Below are 9,856 nucleotides of genomic sequence, written 5' to 3' on the forward strand. Positions count from 1 at the left end.
ATTGCTCTCCTGCAAGCTTACACTCTGAGCTTGCCCACAGGGTCAGAATTTAATTCGCTTGTCACTGAAAGAATAAGTGTGGCTTTAGGAGGTTTGACAAAACCCCAAGGGCCTTAGTTCAGTTCAGTTCAGTTCAGTCGCCCAGTCGTGTCCGATTCTATGTGACCCCATGAATCACAGCACGCCAGGCTTCCCTGTCCATCACGAATTCCCGGAGTTCACTCAAACTCATGTCCACAGAGTTGGTGATGCCATCCAGCTATCTCATTCTCTGGCGTCCTCTTCTCCTCCCGCCCCCAACCTTTCCCAGCATCAGATTCTTTTCCAGTGAGTCAACTCGTCGCATGAGGTGGCCAAAGTATTGCAGCTTCAGCTTTAGCATCAGTCCTTCCAATGAACACCCAGGATTGATCTCCTTTAGAATGGACTGGTTGGATCTCCTTGCAGTTCAAGGGACTCTCAAGAGTCTTCTCCAACATCACAGTTCTAAAGCATAAATTCTTCGCTGATCAGTTTTCTTCACAGTCCAACTCTCACATCCATACATGACCACTGGAAAAACCATAGCCTTGACTAGATGGACCTTGGTTGGCAAAGTAATGTCTCTGCTTTTTAATATGCTATCTGGTCATAACTTTCCTTCCAAGGAGTAAGCGTCTTTTAGTTTCATGGCTGCAATCAGCATCCACAGTGATTTTGGAGCCCAAAAATAAAGTCTGACACTGTTTCCACTGTTTTTCCATCTATTTCCCATGAAGTGATGGGACCAGATGCCATGATCTTTGCTTTCTGAATGTTGAGCTTCAAGCCAACCTTTCCACTCTCCTCTTTCACTTTCATCAAGAGGCCTTTGAGTTCCTCTCCACTTTCTTCCATAAAGTTGATGTCATCTGCATATCTGAGGTGATTGATATTTCTCCCGGAAATCTTGATTCTAGCTTCTGCTTCTTCCAGCCCAGCGTTCCTCATGATGTACTCTGCATATAAGTTAAATAAGCAGGGTGACAATATACAGCCTTGATGTACTTCTTTTCCTATTTGGAACCAGTCTGTTGTTCCATGTCCAGTTCTGACTGTTGCTTCCTGACCTGCATACAGGTTTCTCAAGAGGCAGGTCAGGTGGTCTGGTATTCCCATCTCTTTCAGAATGTTCCACAGTTTATTGTGATCCACACAGTCAAAGGCTTTGGCATAGTCAATGAAGCAGAAATGGATGCTTTTTTGGAACTCTCTTGCTTTCTCCATGATTCAGCGGATGTAGGCAATTTGATCTCTGGTGCCTCTGCCTTTTCTAAAACCTGCTTGAACATCTGGGAGTTCACGGTTCTCATATTGCTGAAGCCTAGCTTGGAGAATTTTGAGCATGACTTTACTAGAGTGTGAGATGAGTGCAATTGTGCGGTAGTTTGAGCATTCTTTGGCATTGCCTTTCTTTGGGATTGGAATGAAAACTGACCTTTTCCAGTCCTGTGGCCACTGCTGAGTTTTCCAAATTTGCTGGCATATTGAGTGCAGCACTTTCACAGCATCATCTTTCAAGATTTGAAAGAGCTCAACTGGAATTCCATCACCTCCACTAGCTTTGTTCGTAGTGATGCTCTCTAAGGCCCACTTGACTTCACATTCAAAGATGTCTGGCTCTAGGTCAGTGATCAGGTTATCGTGACTATCTTGATCGTGAAGATCTTTTTTGTACAGTTCTTCTGTGTATTCTTGTCACCTCTTCTTAGTATCTTCTGCTTCTGTTAGGTCCATACCATTTCTGTCCTTTATCAAGCCCATCTTTGCATGAAATGTTCCCTTGGAATCTCTAATTTTCTTGAAGAGATCTCTTGTTTTTCCTATTCTGTTGTTTTCCTCTATTTCTTTGCATTGGTCACTGAAGATGGCTTTCTTATCTCTCCTTGCTATTCTTTGGAACTCTGCATTCAGGTGCTTCTATCTTTCCTTTTCTCCTTTCCTTTTCGCTTCTCTTCTTTTCACAGCTATTTGTAAGGCCTCCTCAGACAGCCATTTTGCTTTTTAGCATTTCTTTTCCATGGGGATGGTCTTGGTCCATGTTTTCTGTACAATGTCATGAACCTCCATCCATAGTTCATCAGGCAGTCTATCAGATCTAGTCCCTTAAATCTATTTCTCACTTCCACTATATAATCATAAGGGATTTGATTTATGTCATATCTGAATGGTCTATATCTAAACAGAGAATTAGATGTAATTTCATTTGGGTGGCCCCACTGCCTAAGAGTAATTGGGGCAGTGGCTTTATTAGCACCTGAAGCTGTAAGAATAATTAATGGACAAAACCTTACTGTACTGCCTTCTCATGATGTGAGTTGAATCTTAAATTCTAAGGTTAGTACTTGGATGACAGACAGTAGGCTTCTTAAATATCAGTTCTTGTTAGAAGGACCAGTAAATTAGCTTAAAGTCTGTGGAAATTTAAATCCTGCCACTTTCCTTCCTGAGAGGGAAAATGAAACACCTGATCACGATTGTTCCCAATTCCTAACTTCAAACTACGCAGTTTGGGAAGATATAATGGATACCCAATTAGACAATCCTGACATGGAAATATTTACAGATGGCATTTCTTTTGTTCAGGATGGAAAGCGTAAAACAGGTTATGCCATGGTGACTCCTGAACAGGTTTTAGACCCAAAATCTCTCCCACGGGGAGTCAGTGCTCAGTTAGCGGAGCTTGTGGCTCTGAACCGAGGTCTCCTGCTGCTACTGCTGCTACTAAGTTGCTTCAGTCGTGTCTGACTCTGTGTGACCCCATATACGGCAGCCCACCAGGCTCCGCCATCCCTGGGATTTTCCAGGCAAAAGTACTGGAGTGGGTTGCCATTGCCTTCCCTGGACCTGAGCTCTAGAGTTAAGCAAAGGGCAACGGGTAAATATCTACACTGATTCTAAGTATGCTTATTTGGCTTTACATGCTCATTCTGCAATATGGAAAGAAAGACAGTTTAAAACTGCAACAGGAGAACTTATTAAACATTTCAGAGAGATCGAGAGGCTTTTAACTGCTATATATTTTCCTAAAGAAGTAGCTGTTATGCATTGCAAAGGACACAACAGAGATGGGAGTAAAGTAGCTGAAGGTAATCAGCTGGCTGACTGTCAAGCGAGAAAAGTGGCACTTTACAAAACCCCGTCACTACAGATGCCTTTGATCTGGACAGGTCTTGTGGAACAGAAAAAACCACAATATACTGAGGAAGAATTAGAAAGATATGAGAAAAGAGGAGCAAAGATTACTCCTGGACGATTAAAAATTCCTGAAAATGCTCAATGGTAACTTCTTAAGTGTTTACACGAGAGTTTTCATTTGGGTGCAGAGAGTACTTACCAGATGACTTCTCATTTGTTTGAAGGTAAAAATGTAATGAAAACTTTAAAGAACATTATCAAAAGGTGTGAGGTTTGCTAGAAAAATAACCCAAAGACGGAAAAGCTAGCAAAATCTGGATTGCAACGAAGTGGAAAATATCCTGGAAAGGACTGGGAAGTTGACTTTACTCATATGCCAAAAACTAATGGGTATTCTTGCTTACAAGTTTGGGTAGATACTTTTATTGGATGGATTGAGGCTTTTCCCTGTTGTAGTGAACAGGCTAATGAGGTTATAAAGATTTTAATCCATGAAATTATCCCCATGTTTGGGCTGCCATAGAGCCTTCAGAGTGACAATGAATCCGCTTTTAATGCTACTATAACTCAGGGGGTGTCTAAAGCTCTAGGAATAGAATATCACTCACACTGTTCCTGGACACTCCAATCCTCAGGAAAGGTTGAAAAAACTAATGACATTATCAAAAGACATCTGCGCATATTAACGCAAGAGACACAGAACAATTGGATTAAAGTCCTACCCAAAGCTTTAATGAGGGCTCGAGCTGCCCCCAAAAAGGAGGGACTGTCTCCCTTTGAACATCTGTATAGAAAGCCTTTCTTATGCACAGACATTGTTATAGACCCTGAAGCCTTGAAATTAACTCGTCTCACACACTAGTAGAGTAATGCTCAAAATTCTCTAAGCCAGGCTTCAACAGTTTGTGAACTGTGAAATTCCAGATGTTCAAGCTGTTTTTAGAAAAGGCAGAGGGACCAGAGATCAAATTGCCAACATCCGTTGGAACATCAAAAAAGCAAGAGAGCTCCAGAAAAAAAAAAAATCTATTTCTGCTTTACTGACTATGCTAAAGCCTTTGATTGTGTGGATCAAAACAAATGTGGAAAATTCTTAAGGTGATGGGAATAGCAGACCACCTTACCTCCCTCCTGAGAAATCTGTATGCATGTCAAGAAGCAACAGTTAGAACTGGACATGGAATGACAGACTGGTTTCAAATCAGGAAAGCAGTACATCAAGGCTGTATATTGTCACTCTGCTTATTTAACTTACATGCAGGTACATCATGAGAAATGCTGTGCTGGAAGAAGCACAAGCTGGAATTAAGATTGCTGAGAGAAATATCAATAACCTCAGATATGCAGATGACACCACCCTTATAACAGTCTTTTGGACTCTGGGAGAAGGCGAGGGTGGGGTGATTGGGGAGAATGGCATTGAAACATGTATATTATCATATGTGAAACGAATCACCAGTCCAATTTCCATGCATGATACAGGATGCTCGGGGCTGGTGTACTGGGATAAACCAGAAGGATGGGATGGGGAGGGAGGTGAGAGGGGTGTTCAAGATGGGGAACACATGTACACCCGCGGCAGATTCATGTCAATGTAGGACAAAACCAATACAATAATGTAATTAGCCTCCAATTAAAATAAATAAATTTTTAAAAAGTGAAGAACAAAGTCTCTTGAGGGAAGTGAAAGAGGAGAGTTAGCTTAAAACTCAACATTCAGAAAATTAAGATCATGGCATCCATTTCCATCAGTTTGTGGCAAATAGATGGGGAAACAATGGAAAAAGTGATAGACTTTATCTTTTTGGGTCCTAATATCACTACAGATGGTGACTGCAGCCATGAATTTAACAGATGCTTGCCTCTTTGAAGAAAAGTTATGACTAACCTAGACAGCATATTAAGAAGCAGAGACGTTACTTTGCCAAGAAAGGTCCATCTAGTCAACGTTATGGTTTTTCCATTAGTCATGTATGGATGTGAGAGTTGGACTATAAAGAAATCTGAGTGCCGAAGAATTGATGCTTTTGAACTGTGGTGTTGGAGAAACTCTTGAGAGTCCCTTGGACTGCAAGGAGATCCAACCACCCCATCCAAAGGAAATCAGTCCTGAATATTCATTGGATGGTCTGATGCTGAAACTGGAACTCCAATACTTTGGTCACCTGATGCGAAGAGCTGACTCATTTGAAAAGACCCTGATGCTGGTAAAGATTGAAGGCGGGAGAAGAAAGGGACAACAGAGGACAGATGTTTGGATGGCATCTCCCACTCTACGGACATGAGTTTGACTAAGCTCCGGGAGTTGGTGGTGGACAGGGAAGCCTGTCATGATGCAGTCCATGGAATTGCAAAGAGTCGGACACTACTGAGTAACTGAACTGAACTGATCAGCCATATGTGCAATGAACGTGCTTTATAATACAAAGATTGTTCCTCAACCCTGTAGGGGATAGTTGCAAATGAAACGTTCACTCAACATCTACTAGGCTATTTCATTTGACCGATCTCAGATGATGTGATAGTAGAACTAGTGGATCTCAGATGGAAGAGGAATTATGTCATTAACCAGCCACAATAGCTGAGTGTTTTGTTTGAAGGATCATACTATATTGAGACCTCAATACCAGTCTCTGCTGCTGGTAGATTGAACATTCAGCAGTAAAGTAGTTATATCAACCTAGAAACCCTTTGTCTAGCTCTCAGTGCTGTCATTATAGCCACTTTATTCATAGTTCCATTAAAAAAGCATTGGGATAGCCTAGGAAAGTGGTTGACTGAATCTATAGAGTGAATTGCCCTATTCACCTAAATGTTGAGAGCTTCCTCAACATTAATATGTGTTACAAACTTTGTCATGTTTTACCCATTCCTATGTGTCATTCACATGCCTCTACCCTAGACTTCTTTGCTTTCAGTATTTTAATATTTTTATTTCCAGGTCTCTTATCAGCCAGCCAAGCCATTTATCATTGCCCAAAAGTCCATAGATATACATACTTCCAGTCATTTCTCCTCCATTTTATCAGTTAGCTATTGCTACATAATAAATCACTCCAAAATTGAGCTGTTTAAAACAGTAAATACATATTTTTACTCATGAGATTATGGTCAGCTAAATGACTCTGTTTATCTAGACCCTGCTTGGTTGATCTCAGTTGGTCTTATTCATGCATCTGTGGCCAACTATTACATCAGCTGAGAGACAGGTTGGTCTAGGGGGACTTTTCTCACATATATGGTAATTTGTTGCCTATTGCTTAGGATAAATTGGGGCAAGGCTACATGCATCTCATCATCCATCAAACTATCCTAGACTTATTCATATGATTATCTCACGGTTCTGAGGGAGAGGAAAAACAGAAAAACCTCTTGAGTACTAGGCCATGAAAAGGTAATTAATGCTACATCCAATGGGCCAAACAAATCTTAAGGGCCAGCCCCAAAATTAAATGGGTGGAGAAATAGACTCTACCTCTTAATGGGAGGAGTTGAAAAAGTAGGAAGAACAGGTTAAGGAAATGTGGTTATTTTTCTCATTAATTTATTATATACAAATAGATAACCAGGTGTACGATGTAAAACTTAGCCAAGTGGGAAGATTTTCATTTCCATCCTTTAAGGACATCTATATATATGGCTGGTAGAAGCATTTACAACAGAATCTCCTTCTGGTCACATCTATCTCCCTCCTCCTTCTTCTCTTCTCCATGTAACTCTTTGAAACTCTCTGGGTGTCCCTCACTGTGGAAAATTGTTTCACCATTAGCCTAAATGTTTTACCATCTGTGCTGTATGGATGGAGAAGTATTGAGCCTACTGTTAGAATAAAACTGAAAGCCAGAGGAAGGAGGCTTAAATCCAAAACTTGAAAACATCAGAGAACTCCTGACTCCCGAGAACATTAATCAACAACAGCTCATCTAAAAGCCTCCATACCTACTCAGAAACCAAGCTTCACCCAGGAACCAACAAGTTCCAAAGCAAGAAATACCATGCTAATTCTCCAGCAATGCAAAAACAGAGACCTTAGCATTAAAATACAGGCTTCCCGAAGTCACACCAAACCCATAGCAAACCAACACTCACTACTGGCAACTATTTTTCACTCCAGGGAGAAGAAATCCAGCTCCACCCACCAGAAAACAGATGCAAGCTTCCCTAACCAGGAAACCTTGACAAGCCACTAGTCCAACCCCACCCATAGGGAGGAACTACCACAATAAAGAGGACACATAAACTTCCAACCTACAAGAAGGTCACCCCAAACACAGAAATCTAAACAAACTGAAAAGTCAGAGAAATATTCAGCACGTAAAGGAGCATGATAAATGCCCACCAAACCAGACAAAAGAGGAGATATGGAGTCTACCTGAGAAGTAATTTAGAATAATGATAGTAAAAGTGATCAAAAATCTTGAAAACAAAATGGAGTGACAGATAAATAGACTGGATACAAGGACTGATAAGATGCAAGAAATGTTTAACAAGGACCTAAAAGAAATAAAAAAGTCAATCAATAATGAATAATGTAATAACTGAGATCAAAAGCACTCTGCAGGTAACCAAGAGTAGAATAACTGAGGCAGAAGATAGGATAATTGAGGTGGAAGATAGAATGGTAGAAATAAATGAAGCAGAGAGGAAAAAAGAATAAAAAGAAATCAGGACAACCTCAGAGACCTCTGGGACAAAGTTAAACAACCCAACATTTGAATCATAGGAATCCCAGAAGAAGAAGAAGAAAGAAAGGGCATGGGAAAATACTTGAGGAGATAATAGTTGAAAACTTCACTAAAATGGGGAAGGAAATAGCCACCCAAATCCAAGAAACCAGGAGAGTCCCAAACAGGAAAAACCCAAGGCAAAATAACCCAAAACACATATTAATCAAATTCACTAAGATCAAATACAAAGAGTAAATATTAAAAGCAGCAAGGGAAAAACAACAAATAATACACAAGGGGATTCCCATAAAGATAACAGCTGATCTTTCAATAAAAGCTCTTCAGGCCGTAAGGGAATGGCAGGTCATACCTAAAGTGATGAAAGAGAAAATGCATATTAAAAATGAATATTACTCATCTGTTAAAAAGAGCACATTTGAATCAGTTCTATTAAGGTGGATGAAACTGGAGCCTATTATACAGAGTGAAGTAAGTCAGAAAAAGATACACCAATAGATTATATTAATGCATATATATATGAAATTTAAATAAATGTTAACGATGACCCTTTATGTGAGACAGCAAAAGACACACAGATGCAAAGAACAGACTGTTGGACTCTGGGAGAAGGTGAGGGTGAGATGACTTGAGAGAATAACATTGAAACATGTATATTATCATATGTGAAATAAGCCACCAGTCCAGGTTTGATGCATGAGACAGGGTGCTCTAGGCTGTTGCACTGGGATGACCCTGAGGGATGGAGTGGGGAGGGAGGTAGGAGGGAGGGTCAGGATGGGGGTCACATGTATACCCATGGTTGATTCATGTGAATGTATGGGGAAAACAACCACAATATTGTAAATTAATTAGCCTCTAATTAAAGTTAAAAAAAAAAAAACACCTACAGCCTGGATTATTATACCCAGCAAGGATCTCATTCCAATATGAAAGAGAAATCAAAAGCTTTACAGACAAGCAAAAGCTGAGAGAATTCAGCACCACCAAACCAGCTCTTCAACAAATGCTAAAGGATCTTCTCTAGACAGGAAACAGAGAAGGTTTATAAACTCAAAAGCAAAACAACAAAGTAAATGGCAACAGGATCATAATTACTAATAAATACCTTAAATGTAAACGGGTTGAATGCCCCAACCAAAAGACAAAGCCTGGCTGAATTGATACAAAAACAAAACCCCTATATATGCTGTTTACAAGATACCCTCCTCAAACCAAGGGACACATACAGACTGAAAGTGAAAGGCTGGAAAATGATATTTCATGCAAATTGAGCCCAAAAGAAAGCAAGAGTAGCAATACTCATATCAGAGAAAATAAACTTTGAAATAAAGGCCATAAAAAAGACAAAGAAGAACACTACATAACGATCAAAGGATCAATCCAAGAAGAAGATATAACAATTATAAATATATATGCACCCAACATAGGAGCACCTCAATACATAAGGCAAATGCCAACAAGTATGAAAAGGGAAATTAACAGTAACACAATAATAATGGGAGACTTTAATACCACACTCACACCTATGGATAGATCAACCAAACAGAAAAGTAGTAAGGAAACACAATCTTTAAATGATTCAATGGACCAGTAGGCCCAAATTGATATCTATAGGATATTTCATCCCAAAACGATGGATTTCACCATTTTCTCAAGTGCACACAGCACATTTTCAAGGATAGATCACATCCTGGGCCATAAATCTACCTTGGTAAATTTTTTAAAAAATTAAAATTATTTCAAGCATCTTTTCTGATCACAATGTGGTAAGATAAGACATCAACTACAGGAAAAATGCTATTAAAAATACAAACACAAGGAGGCTAAACAACACGCTTCTGAATAACCAGAAAATCATGGAAGAAATAAAAAAGGAAATCAAACAACGATATGCATAGAAACAAATGATAATGAAAACACAGCAACCCAAAACCTACGAGATTCAGTAAAAGCAGTGCTAAGGGGAAGGTTCATAGCAATACAAGCTTACGTCAAGAAACAAGAGGAAAATC

This window comes from Moschus berezovskii, chromosome X (assembly GCF_049115385.1).
Source record: "Moschus berezovskii isolate FMDL1 chromosome X, NW_MosBer_1.0, whole genome shotgun sequence".
In the NCBI taxonomy this organism is placed as follows: domain Eukaryota; kingdom Metazoa; phylum Chordata; class Mammalia; order Artiodactyla; family Moschidae; genus Moschus; species Moschus berezovskii.